At 46.3% G+C, this 11,117-nt stretch overlaps 1 protein-coding gene across 20 annotated transcripts in view; it reads right to left on the reverse strand.

Annotated features, from left to right (window-relative positions):
• Window positions 1-8,626, reverse strand: part of MAP2 (microtubule associated protein 2) — a 234,011-nt gene extending 225,385 nt beyond the window's left edge. For 19 of the 20 annotated variants that reach the window (XM_074910435.1, XM_074910427.1, XM_074910447.1 and 16 more), the window contains exon 1: window positions 8,519-8,626. The gene's annotated coding sequence lies outside the window, so the exon portion shown is untranslated. Of the gene's footprint in view, window positions 1-928; window positions 1,022-8,518 lie in introns of those variants that run through there. The other variant, XM_074910418.1, reaches the window with a different exon arrangement.
• Between the last annotated feature and the right edge of the window lie 2,491 nt (window positions 8,627-11,117).

An 11,117-nucleotide genomic window follows, 5' to 3' on the forward strand; every position in this document is an offset into this window, starting at 1 on the left:
AAGTAGAATCAAGTCCATAAAGAGATTTCAAAGCAAAGCATAATGTATTGTTTCAGCAGATACTACTTAACTATCAGTGTCTCAAAGCCTGAGCTTATGATAAGGGCTTCAAAGACAACCTTGTCCACATGAACCAAAGAACAGAAAACCCCCATGGTTACAGCAGCTTCACGCACATCAAGCAACACTGGAAGCACCTGTACAAGTCAGCAGTCTCCCAAAAGTCAGTCTTTAAATGGACTCAGGAGCTGCAGAGACAGCTGATGGGAAAGGCTTGATTGACTCTGCGCCTCTTGGTAATTACAGGTAATAATGCAGGTCAGTGGTGGTATCCTGATACCAGCTTTACCATCTAAATAAACACACAACCATTCAGGCATAAATATGGCAAAATGAGAAAATGTGTTTGTAACTTCTGAGTACCTGTAATTATCAATTAGAGCTTTGCAACATATTAGTAATTCCACTTGTTAACAGTGATGTTGCAAGTGTACAGTGGGCCAAAACAAGTGAAGGCAAAAAAAAAAAAGCCTGACTGAATTGTTTTTTTGCCCATGGAAACAGTTTTGTAGTAGAGATCATTTTAAGTGAATGCGATTTGACTACACCTTTTTGGTTTTTCCCCAAATGCATTCCACAAAAAAAGTTATCAATTATTCATACTGACAGGCATATTTAAGAGTATTTTTAATCTTGCATTCAAAATACTGTTTTAAGCAACACTAGTAGCATGCCATTTAAAATGATCTAACCTAAAGGATAGTAAGTATTATCTATAAATCACTGCTGCTAATTTTGGCAAACTAAGTGGAATATAAAATCATAGATATTAATTTGTCATATTACCAAATGCCTTTTATTCAAAGCCTTAGACATAAATTCATTATATGCTCTAACAGATAACCACTGGGTAATATGAAATACTTACATTCAACGTGTTGCTGTCTTGGAAGCACAACCAGCTCTCTGTACCCAGAAAAGCTTAACTTTGCACAACAGCATGGAATGAAAGCTCTTATTTACCACACTCTATCCCTTGCTCTTTGGAATGAATCACATTATTAGCTGTTCCCCGCCCCCCTCCCCCCGGAGAGTTTTGTTTGTTTTTCTTTCTTTTTTTTTCTTTTTAATTACTCTCTCACATATGTTTGCCAACTTTCCCTTTACTACTCCAGGAAATATACATATTTTATCTCCCTAAACAAAAAGAAATATACAGTTTCCCTCCTCCTGATTTATGGGTTTCTTCATCATTATCTTGGGGGAAGTTTTATTTACAGAACATCAAATCAATCATGTTAGAAAAGATGGAGATGCGGACAAAAAACCCTAACTTTCCACTTTCCTTCCAGACACAACTGCAACCCTAAATGCTAGGTCTGCTCTGGACTCTCAGTAAATACAGACGCTAACTCTCTAGCATATTCTGAGCATGCTGCCAGCCTGTGAAGAGCTCAGGGCCAAACTCTGCCCTGACTGAATCAGTGTAAATCAAGAACAACCCTAACACAGATGTGGAGGAGCTGACCCTCTTAATTCAGAAGTCTCCCTCCTCTTCTTATGGCTATCTCCCTGCACCACGTATTTTCTCATGCAGGGGAGCAATGCAGGATGGCTGGGTAATTCTGCAGGTCGAGAAGCAGTTTAGGGCCAGCACACCTGGCTTCATCTCCAATTCCCTCCCACCCCAAGCGAGCTACAGGTTGACAAGCGGGATGGGATGTGAATGACATAACACCCAAACCACCCCTTGAGCAAGCTCTACTCTCCTTTTCCTTTGCAAATCATTCAACTCCACCCCTGCATCTCTCCTTTTTGAAGCCCTTGGATTTTTTCCTCAGCCTTCTTGAACATTTTTAAATTTTTTAATTGCTGAGGGAAATAGAAGCTAGTATTGATTTCAGCATGACTCAAGGGAAGCAGGCAAACGCCTAACTGCATGAACATGGCCTTGCTGCAAACAGGAGCAGCAGCCTGCCTACCCACCACGCCCTGCGACACAACCACCAAACAGCAGCTTGAGACACCTGAAAAGCACGTCAGGCACCAGCAGACAGGGATTTGTCAAAGAGAGGCACCTTGCACATGAACATACAGCTGCTGTTTATCAAGCCATAGCCACAGGAGCTCAAACAAAGGTAGCAGCTCTGCTTTCTGCGTGATACCACATGGCCAGAATAGGAATGGGGGCTCAAGCATACCTTAACCGGCTCACGTGGAAGCAAAAGCAGCTGGAAGAGCAGGACAGGGGCTTTAAAATGCTGTGGGGGTCTCTTTGTCCTCCAGTCAGCCAGGGGACAGTGGAATCATGTTAACATTAGCAAGTTCTGGATGTCAGCGCTGGTAGTCATTGCACTGCAGCGTACAGCCTTGGGTCCAGAGTCCAGACAAATTCCCCGTGGGGCAATCAGATCTTTCTGCTCAGACCTGGAGGTCGCAGAAAGGCTGCTGCAGAAAACAGACTAACTTGGCACTAAAAGAGCTGGTTAGCTTGTTTTAGCTAACCAGAATTCAAATCCAGACCTGAATCCTCCTTAACATCAGAGGATTTTGAACACGCACGTTCAGCCCACTTCACAGCAAACACAGAAAAGAGGCTTTCCTCACAGTCCCACTCAGTCTCTGAGCTTTCCCAAAGCTTAAGGGGGTCCTTGCACTTAAGGTCTGGCACCTTGCAACCACCTGCACTGGCTTAACAAGTTATACGGATACCTTCTACAGAAAATAAGGAGAACAAAAAAGAGAGAGACTTAGGTCTACCACAAACCCAGCCAGGGTTCCTCCAGGCACAGCCTGGAAAACACCATGGTTGAGCTATGCAGGGAAGGGGGACTGTCAATGCAGATCTGTGCTCATGGACAGCAGTTCCAGGTTTGTGGCCCAGCAGTAAAGCACCCAGGTCACTTTTGAAGGACCACTGCACTTTCTCATGTTCATCTCTGGATGAAATTTGGGGAAAGGCTGGAGTTTTCAAAAGCATAACCCTAACTCTGTTCTGAACCTTTATAATATTCCTACCCTGTGTTCTCATTGAGATATCTTCTAACTTTGTTCAGCGAAGATCAGGACCTCAGGGAAAGCGGCAAGTTCTGCATGGTGAAGCAGCTGTTCTAACAGACAATGTACGTTCCTCAAAACAGAACTGACAGCTCCTAGTTTTAAACCAAAAATCAGCCCCTATCATTAGCTCCAGAAAATAAAGTGAAAACATAGGGTTAATTGAATCAATTGGTCTTATAATTAAATGCTGCAAAGTTAGCTGGTATGATTGGACTGCTGGTTTTGGTTTGAGTTTTTTTTTTTAGTATTGTTTATCCAGAGGCTGCACACACTTTAAATACAGCTAATTTTGCAAACAGCTATTGAAATTGAATTTAAATCTCCCTGGGGGAACAAAATTACAAGTTTCACAAGCAGAAAAGTAAGTTTTCATAGATTCAACTCCCTGGAAGCTACTGCAATCTAACTGCATTATGGCTAGTAGAAGTGCTAACAGAAAACTCTTCCTTCTTCTTGCCAGGGGCTTGACCAACACGAGACAATATTCCTCAGATCCCCATATTCGTGAATGCCAAGTGTAAACGAAGGAGCAAAACTTGCCAGAGGCCTGAATTCTACCTATAAATCCGTAACTTAGGAATTCACAGGTATAAACTGATTATTTCCCTGAAGGGGGAAAGTACCCCACATTTTCAGTAATGACAAAACAGAGCTGAAAAGGGGCATTGTCTTTTTCCAGATGGTGCAAGTCAGGTGCAGATTCAATGAATTCAACACAGTTATGTGGATTTTCTCCACTTAACACTCTTGCTTGTTGTAAGAGGGCCGTTGTCTCCCTTACCCTATATGAACATACATATATTGAACACATATATATTTCAGCTAGATGATGGACATCATGTGCTAAAATAAACACTTATTACACCACAGAAAGTTAAGAAAACAACACACTTTAAAAATGCTAAAAGATAAACAGTATACTGCAACATGGGGCAAGCCTGTCAACCAGCACTAACCTGTCATGCAGATTACTGAAACAAATAGGCTTGATAAATCTTTATATTACTGAGGTTGCCCAAGCCCCACCTTTTCATCATAATTCCTTTCAAACTGGCACCCCAACAAAGATGCGAGATACTGAGTACAAACACCAGCATTCTGAAACTGTTGTCTCGTTATCATTTGGAATGATTGTGATGGGCTCCCCCCACCTCCGTAGTCAAGACAAAAGAACAAAGATCCGTTTCATCTGTGAGACCGCTGTAGGGAAAAAACAGCAGTGGGTGTAAAACCATAAGGAGTACTAGCATTAGCTCATCTTTTCTGCTTAATAAAGCAGCAAACAATTAGTGTTAAAATAAAATGGGTCAATCAAGACCTCAAAGCTTCTTAACAGCTAGCACAGTCAACCTATGTGGTCACAGCAATCCAAATTAACCCCATGGATACCTCAGTCCTTTCCTCCCATACCTAGAAAGCAATTACAAATGTCACATCGCATCTCCTAAAACACCTTCCGATAGTTTAGTAGCACAACCTGTGATTAAACCTACCTATGAAATAAAAGCCTTTTCCTCTACTGCAGCAGATCGCTTAAGAAACCACCTCTGTTTCCAGCACCAATCCTCTAAATCAGCTCCACCCCATGGAAATCGGCCTCATGCTGTTTTTTCTTATTAGCTCAGATGTGCTACAGAACTGCTGCTTATCAGCACACCTGTACATGAAGCAAAAGAGCAGAACAAAAAGCGCCAGCCCTAAACACGCCAAGACCCACCCATACTCTCCTTCAGCGTGTGCATGTGTGTTTGGGGAGGGATAAGCAATATACTGATTACACGGAATACTCTTCATTTGCATGCTTTCTCTGGAGGTACTCAGCACCACCAAACATCAAGGGTTTTCCACCATCAAGTCCAGATAATATGAATGTACACTCTTTCCCTTTCCAGCAAAAACATTCTTTTTTCATTTAAAAACATGCTTAACTTTTAAGAATGCTTAAGGCTCACTTGCAAGGGCAATTAAGCATGTGTTTAAACAACTGAATAAATCCAGATGGACCAGAACAAGAATCTTTGAGTCTTAGGGAACAATTCTACATATCAGCATATGCATAATTTGACTACCTCATCAAGTACAAACATGGACTTTAACGCAGCACACAAACAAAATATCCCGATTGTCAGACAATCCAGTTTTGAAGAGGCCTTGGAAAGTCACCGAGTCCTAGGACACCAGGATAGTACACCTTTCCAAATTTCTGGCTGTTACTCGTTCATGTGCATGTTAACTGAGACACTCCCTGATCTCTTTCTAGGTAGGGCTTCAATTCAGCAACAAAAGTCCTGCAGGCAGGAGTGCCTCTTCGGGCAAACCAAATAAAAGCCAAAGGCTTTTTTTTCTTTTGCTGTGAGCCAAAGGTTATACCAGATTAGTTCTCAGCACATTCACCGCCTGTGCTATAGCCTTTAGACTGATCCACAATTTACAGAGAAGCTCTATCATCAAAGCTTTTTTTTTTTTGGCCCCTTTCTTAAGCTAATTGTCATTTGTCCCATCACAGCAGTTCAGATTTCAGACCTCACAGATGCTGCAGCTGCATTACAAGTTCTGTCAGTACCTTGCGACTTTGTACAGCTTGTAGTAATAAAGAGGTTACTTTCTGAAAGCCATCATCATGAAGTCCTCACAACCTAAATTCTTTTTGACTCTTCTCACCCCTTTAAGAAAACAAGTTTGTCTCCAACCCATGTGCATGACATGACACATTTGAGGGTGATAGCTGAAATAGTCCAGCGGAGTCTGCAATGGGCCTCACCCATCCATTTCTGTGTTTAGATATTTCTAGTCTTTCTAGAGATTTCCACAGCTCAGACAAATGTTAAGTAAGCACAGGGCCAGAGCCCGCTCTGGTGTCAGTACGCATAGCAAGTGTTTCCTCCCATGAATCCAGGTATATCATCTAGCGAATAGTGAAAGCAGCATGACACAGGCTGAAGGGAAAGGTATGCTTCTGGAAGAACATCCAGCAACAAAGGGAATTCTTAATCCACAGACTGCAGCAATTCATTTAGGGACTACTGTGATCAGATCACTCACGACTAGGCACAGCACCTCAGGGGTCATTAAATAATGACTTTTTCTTTGTTGTCAGAACATATTTAAACAGCACAGCTACGCGGGTACTGACATAACATACCGTAACAATTACATCAGATCTCTAAATCAAGGGTGCAAATGCTGCTTTATGTAACAAACTGCATTATGAGCACAATGAACTGCCCTCCATGCTCAAAGTGTGCTAAAATTCTCCACAGAAGAACAGCAACTTTTTATTCTCAGGATGACAGCTCTTTGGCTTCTCTCAAACACCCACAGGCAATGCGCAATATGGGTACAACAAATTGTAAATTTCCGTTAACCAAATCCTGTCTCTTAGGTAAAAAATGAGAAGAAGAGAGAGCACTTACACCACTGCACCTCACTGCTGGAATCACCCCTCTTCCCAGAGCCCTGCTGCACCAGGGCTCACCTGCGTGTTTCATTTCCACACTCAACAGTCTCATGAAGCCACTGGGGGGTTATTTTCAGTGTGTTACTTCAGCTCACCTGTAAATGCCTGAGCTCCAGGAGACTGGTACCACATTAAGACTGGGGCCCTGCCCACTGCTGAATGCATCATCAGTGTTTTGCAAATGGGTGAAATGAAATACACAGTGAGGAATTCAGCAGTTCCTAGCCCTAGGTGCGACAAGGGTGAGTCTGGGCTCCACTTTACATATCACACTTCCAGAACATTAGCTGCAGAAACACCATCCACAAACTTAACTGGACTCTCTATGCTAACTGAAGAGAGTTTTTAGCACAGACAGGGAAGACGCCCATTCCCTCTCTCTCTGTTGGTGAATCACTTCTTAGTGATCTATGAAGTAATGGCAGGGGTAACTTCGCTAGGTAATGCGCTCTCAGCACATTCTCTCTGTCCTCCCAGCAAGGGCTGAGATGCTGAGATCACGTCATCCGGTTGAAAGGGAAGCGAGAGAAGCTATAGAAAATAAATACATTCTGCAGCTGAGACTCTTCTTGGGTGCATTTGCTATGAGATCTGTAGTCTAGACATCCCTGCAAGTCTAAACCAGCACAAGTGAAAAGAAAGAGGTTCTTTCACAGAGCAAAAACAAAGGTTTGGGGAAGAAACAGAACAGAAAGGATACGTGCTTCAATCTGGCAAGGAAGAACCCTTCTGAAAACAAAAGGGACAGGTTTTCTGAACCTCAAGCAGCGCAAATGCTGGACAGCAAATTATTTTTTTGACAAAGGATGGAGTTAAGATTTATTGACACAACCACAAAGACATGACAAATTATGAAAAGGGGTGCTAGAGACCTAGAATAAGTAAGTCTTACAAAATACATACATGTACATCCTATTCTACTGCATGATTTTATGTTAATGACCACTTGTATGCAAAAGCCTGCTACTTGATATCAGGAAGAAGCCTACATGAAAATCCACCAACAAATTGGAGAGTATCTTTATTCGATGAAAACTGAAAGTTCCAGCTTAGCACGGGGAAATAAACGATGCCGGTATCTCACATAGAGAAAGCGATGCTCCCGGCATGCGGCACACCCCCTTCTTTCCCAAAGGTGTTTCATAAAGCACATCTTATTCAAGTGGCAGGTCGTAATTAGTGTCTTAAACATATACGCAACAAACTGAGGCAAGCAGTCTTTATTTGGCAGATCACATTCGGCGCAACGTTAGGGCACCGCAGAGGTGCATATGCTCACGGCTTGTACCTGCAGCAGTTCAAGCGAGGCACATTTTGCATAATTTTCTCTTACATAAAAAGGCTTTGTTCTCCACCGCCTCACTGCGGTTACCAGCCTCCCCGTGCACAGTCGTTTCCTCTCCGCGGCTGATCCATTCAATACAGGGAATAATTTTGGGGTTTTTTTAATGTTTTTTCCCCTCCCCGATGCAAATTAAAAGCGCTTTCAACCACCGCACCCCCTCGTCTCACACAACGTTCTTTGTTCGGCCTCACAGTCCCCTTCAGAGGGGCTGCGGGGTGGGGGCAGGAGAGGACAGGGGGTCACGTCCTCTGACGGGTTTTACAGCCTAGGGATGCTCACAGCCCGTACCGGCGGCTGCCGAGAGCCGCCTGCCCCTACGAAGACAAACCAGGCGTCACCGGGGAGCCGCCCCCTCCCTTCTACCTCCGGGCACCGCTCCGGGGGCGGCCGGCTGCTAACTCCGGCCCGGGCCGCCGGCTGTCAGAGCCCGCGCCCGCGGGCCCGGGGCGGCGCGACCCAGCGGCTCCCGGCGGCCGCCCCTCCGCGGGGCTTCCCCCCCAGCCCCGCGCCCCGCGGCCGTCCCGTCCCGTCCCTTCTTCTCCTCTTCCTCCGACGGGCGCCCCCCGCCCCGAGGCTGCCGAACCGCCGCCCCCCGCCCGGCCGGTAACGGACCGCCCGCAGCGGGGCGGCGGCGAGGGGCTCGGGAGGGTCCTTACCTGAGCGCCGCGGCGGCTGCCGGCACCGGGACGCGCTGCCGCGCCGAGGGGCAGAGAGAGGGCGCGCCGCCGCCGTGCCCGCCTCAGCCCGCCCCGCCGCGCTCGGGGCTGTCGCCGGGACGCGGCCGCCTGCGCGCCGCGAGCCCCCGGGACCCGCCCCCTCCCTCCTCCGGCCCCGCCCCGGCCCCGGCGCCGCTCCCGCAGGGCCCCCGCCGCGCCCGGCCCCTCGCCGCCGCCCCGCGCCCTGCCCGCCGCCCGCAGCGGCCCCTGCATTGCGGAGGGGCCCCGGGACCCGTGCGGGGCGCTCCCGTTCCCGGAGCGGCGGGGCCGTCGGGCAGGGCGCTGCGCTCCCGCCTTACGGGGCGACGGTCGCGCCCCGCCGCTGAGGTGACCCGTCACAGCCGGCCCCGGCCCCGGCCCGTACCCAGCCCCCGGCGAACGGGGGTCACCCCCCCCCAGCCCTGCCCGTGGCGGGTCGTCCCCGCCGTTCCAGAAAAGCCCCGCGAAACTCCCTCACCCCGGCTCCGCCTGGGCCTTCCAAGGAGAGGAGCCCAGTGTGAGGTTAATGGCTGGACTAGATGATCTTCAAGGTCTTTTCCAATCTTGATGATTCAGTGATTCTGTGGATGTAAGTCTCGGCTCAATCTAATTTCTCCTTTTCCTCTGGAGAAAGAGAACAAATAACAGTGAGAAAGGCTAAAAAACGCTTTTACTGCACCTCAGAAACTGCACTGCTGCTAACTTAGAAACTCGAAACTGCACTGCGACTAACTTAGAAACTGCTCTTGCGGGGCCAAGCTCTCCAGCCATTCCTGGAGTCGGGCAATAAAAGATAGCCTGTTACTTTGCCACTTACCAGCTTCTCAAACTGAACTTTCCTCCTCAGCCCCTCAGGACGTCAATTACTGTTTCCATACTCTGTAAAGCAGGCAAGGGCAAAGTCATCCATCACGAGGTGCCACTGATGTGGTGGAGCTACAGCCTCAGCTCATCTCACCCTTTCTAGACAGAACCTCTTGGTTTTCAGTTCCCTTTGCTGGAGATGAAAGAGTAAAATGGTACTCTCTTACCTTTTCTATTTCCTGAACAAATTAGTCTAATACATTTGTTAAAAATGAATGTGCAAAAGCCAGTCTGCCAGAATCTTAACCAGCAATTCTGAATATGTCATATATGTATTAGCCTAATAAATGTTTTTGAAACAGGTACTATGTTTTGATAAACACTGACAGTCTTTTTCATATTTTGGTGCCCAGAATATGCACTAACTGTAACCCATACTAAGTGCAAAAACTTTAAATGCTGTTTGTTTTGGTTTTGCTGCATGGCTCTGAGAGAGTACTCTACCTATGTTTTTTCCAAAGCCTCACTAATTTTAGGTACCCAGCTTGATTTCCAGCATGATTTCCAGGAGTACTGAGCACTCTTCACAGACTTTAGCAAGTGATCTAGAATATTTCATATCTGTAATTGGGGCCTTACATGTCTTAGACTTGGTGGTCAAAATGTAGGTTCGGGAAAGCCTAGGACCCACCACTGCTTCTGTTTCTTCAGCTGCAGTACAGAGATGGCCATCCCTCAACACAGTCCCATGTTAATTAAGTGACTTGGGGATGCCAAATGAAGTATATTTATGTATTTGTAAATCAGGAAAATTTCTTTTCCTTTAAAGGTCTGACTCTGTGAGTCAAGGCTACAGACATCTCTTCCAGCCCCTTCCCTGAGCCCTCCTCAAGCTGTCTGGGACAACTTCCCACCACTGCTGCTTCCCTCTTCTAGCATTTCATCTGTAAATCAGTGGCATGCAAAGGGAGCAGGATCTTGCCAAGAGGACAAAGCCGTCACGTTCCCCTCTGGTTACTCACCATCGAAAACGTATATCCATCTGGAGGAGATGCTTCCAGAGGAAAGGGATTTGCTGCAGGCAGTCTTTCTTCCAGACTGCGAGGAGCAAAGACACCCATTCAGTGAACAAGGAAAGTGCACCAGCATGCCCAGCACCCCGAAGATCAGCAGTGCCTTTCCAGTGCTGTCTTCTTCTGTGCCTCCCCTTGGAGGCCTACATGGCCCTACAAAGACCTTGATGGAGCTCTCCCTCCAAGCACGGGGACCTTGCCCTTCCTTTCAGCACCTAGGTAACGCAAATGCAGGCTTACATAAAGCCTAATCAGAAGGAGTGCTGAGAAGGAATGAGCAGTTAACTTCATCAAGGGTAAACAGTCACACTTCATCCAAATGGAAATTAGATTTATTTAAAGCTTACAATATTTTTTTTTTTTTTAAAAAAAAAAAAAAGGGAAAGGACAGCTTATACTTTTGTTGTAAACAAATTCTGCAAGGGGTATCGTGGAAGAGATGTCTTAATGGAAAGACACCATATACAATAAATAGGCAGTCCATAAACATTCCTAGACATCAGAGGGGGTGACAGAACTAACCAGAGAAATGCCCAGAATATTCCGTATGCCATGGAGGAATCAGCGCCTCTAGCTCAGATGCAGTACGGTAGCAGCCTCTCTCTTCAGCAGCAGCCTGCAGAGAGAGAGAGAGAGAAGGTGAATCTTGGAAGTTAGTCATTCAGTTGCAGCTCTCCTTCAAA

This window comes from Athene noctua, chromosome 7 (assembly GCF_965140245.1).
Source record: "Athene noctua chromosome 7, bAthNoc1.hap1.1, whole genome shotgun sequence".
NCBI lineage: Eukaryota > Metazoa > Chordata > Aves > Strigiformes > Strigidae > Athene > Athene noctua.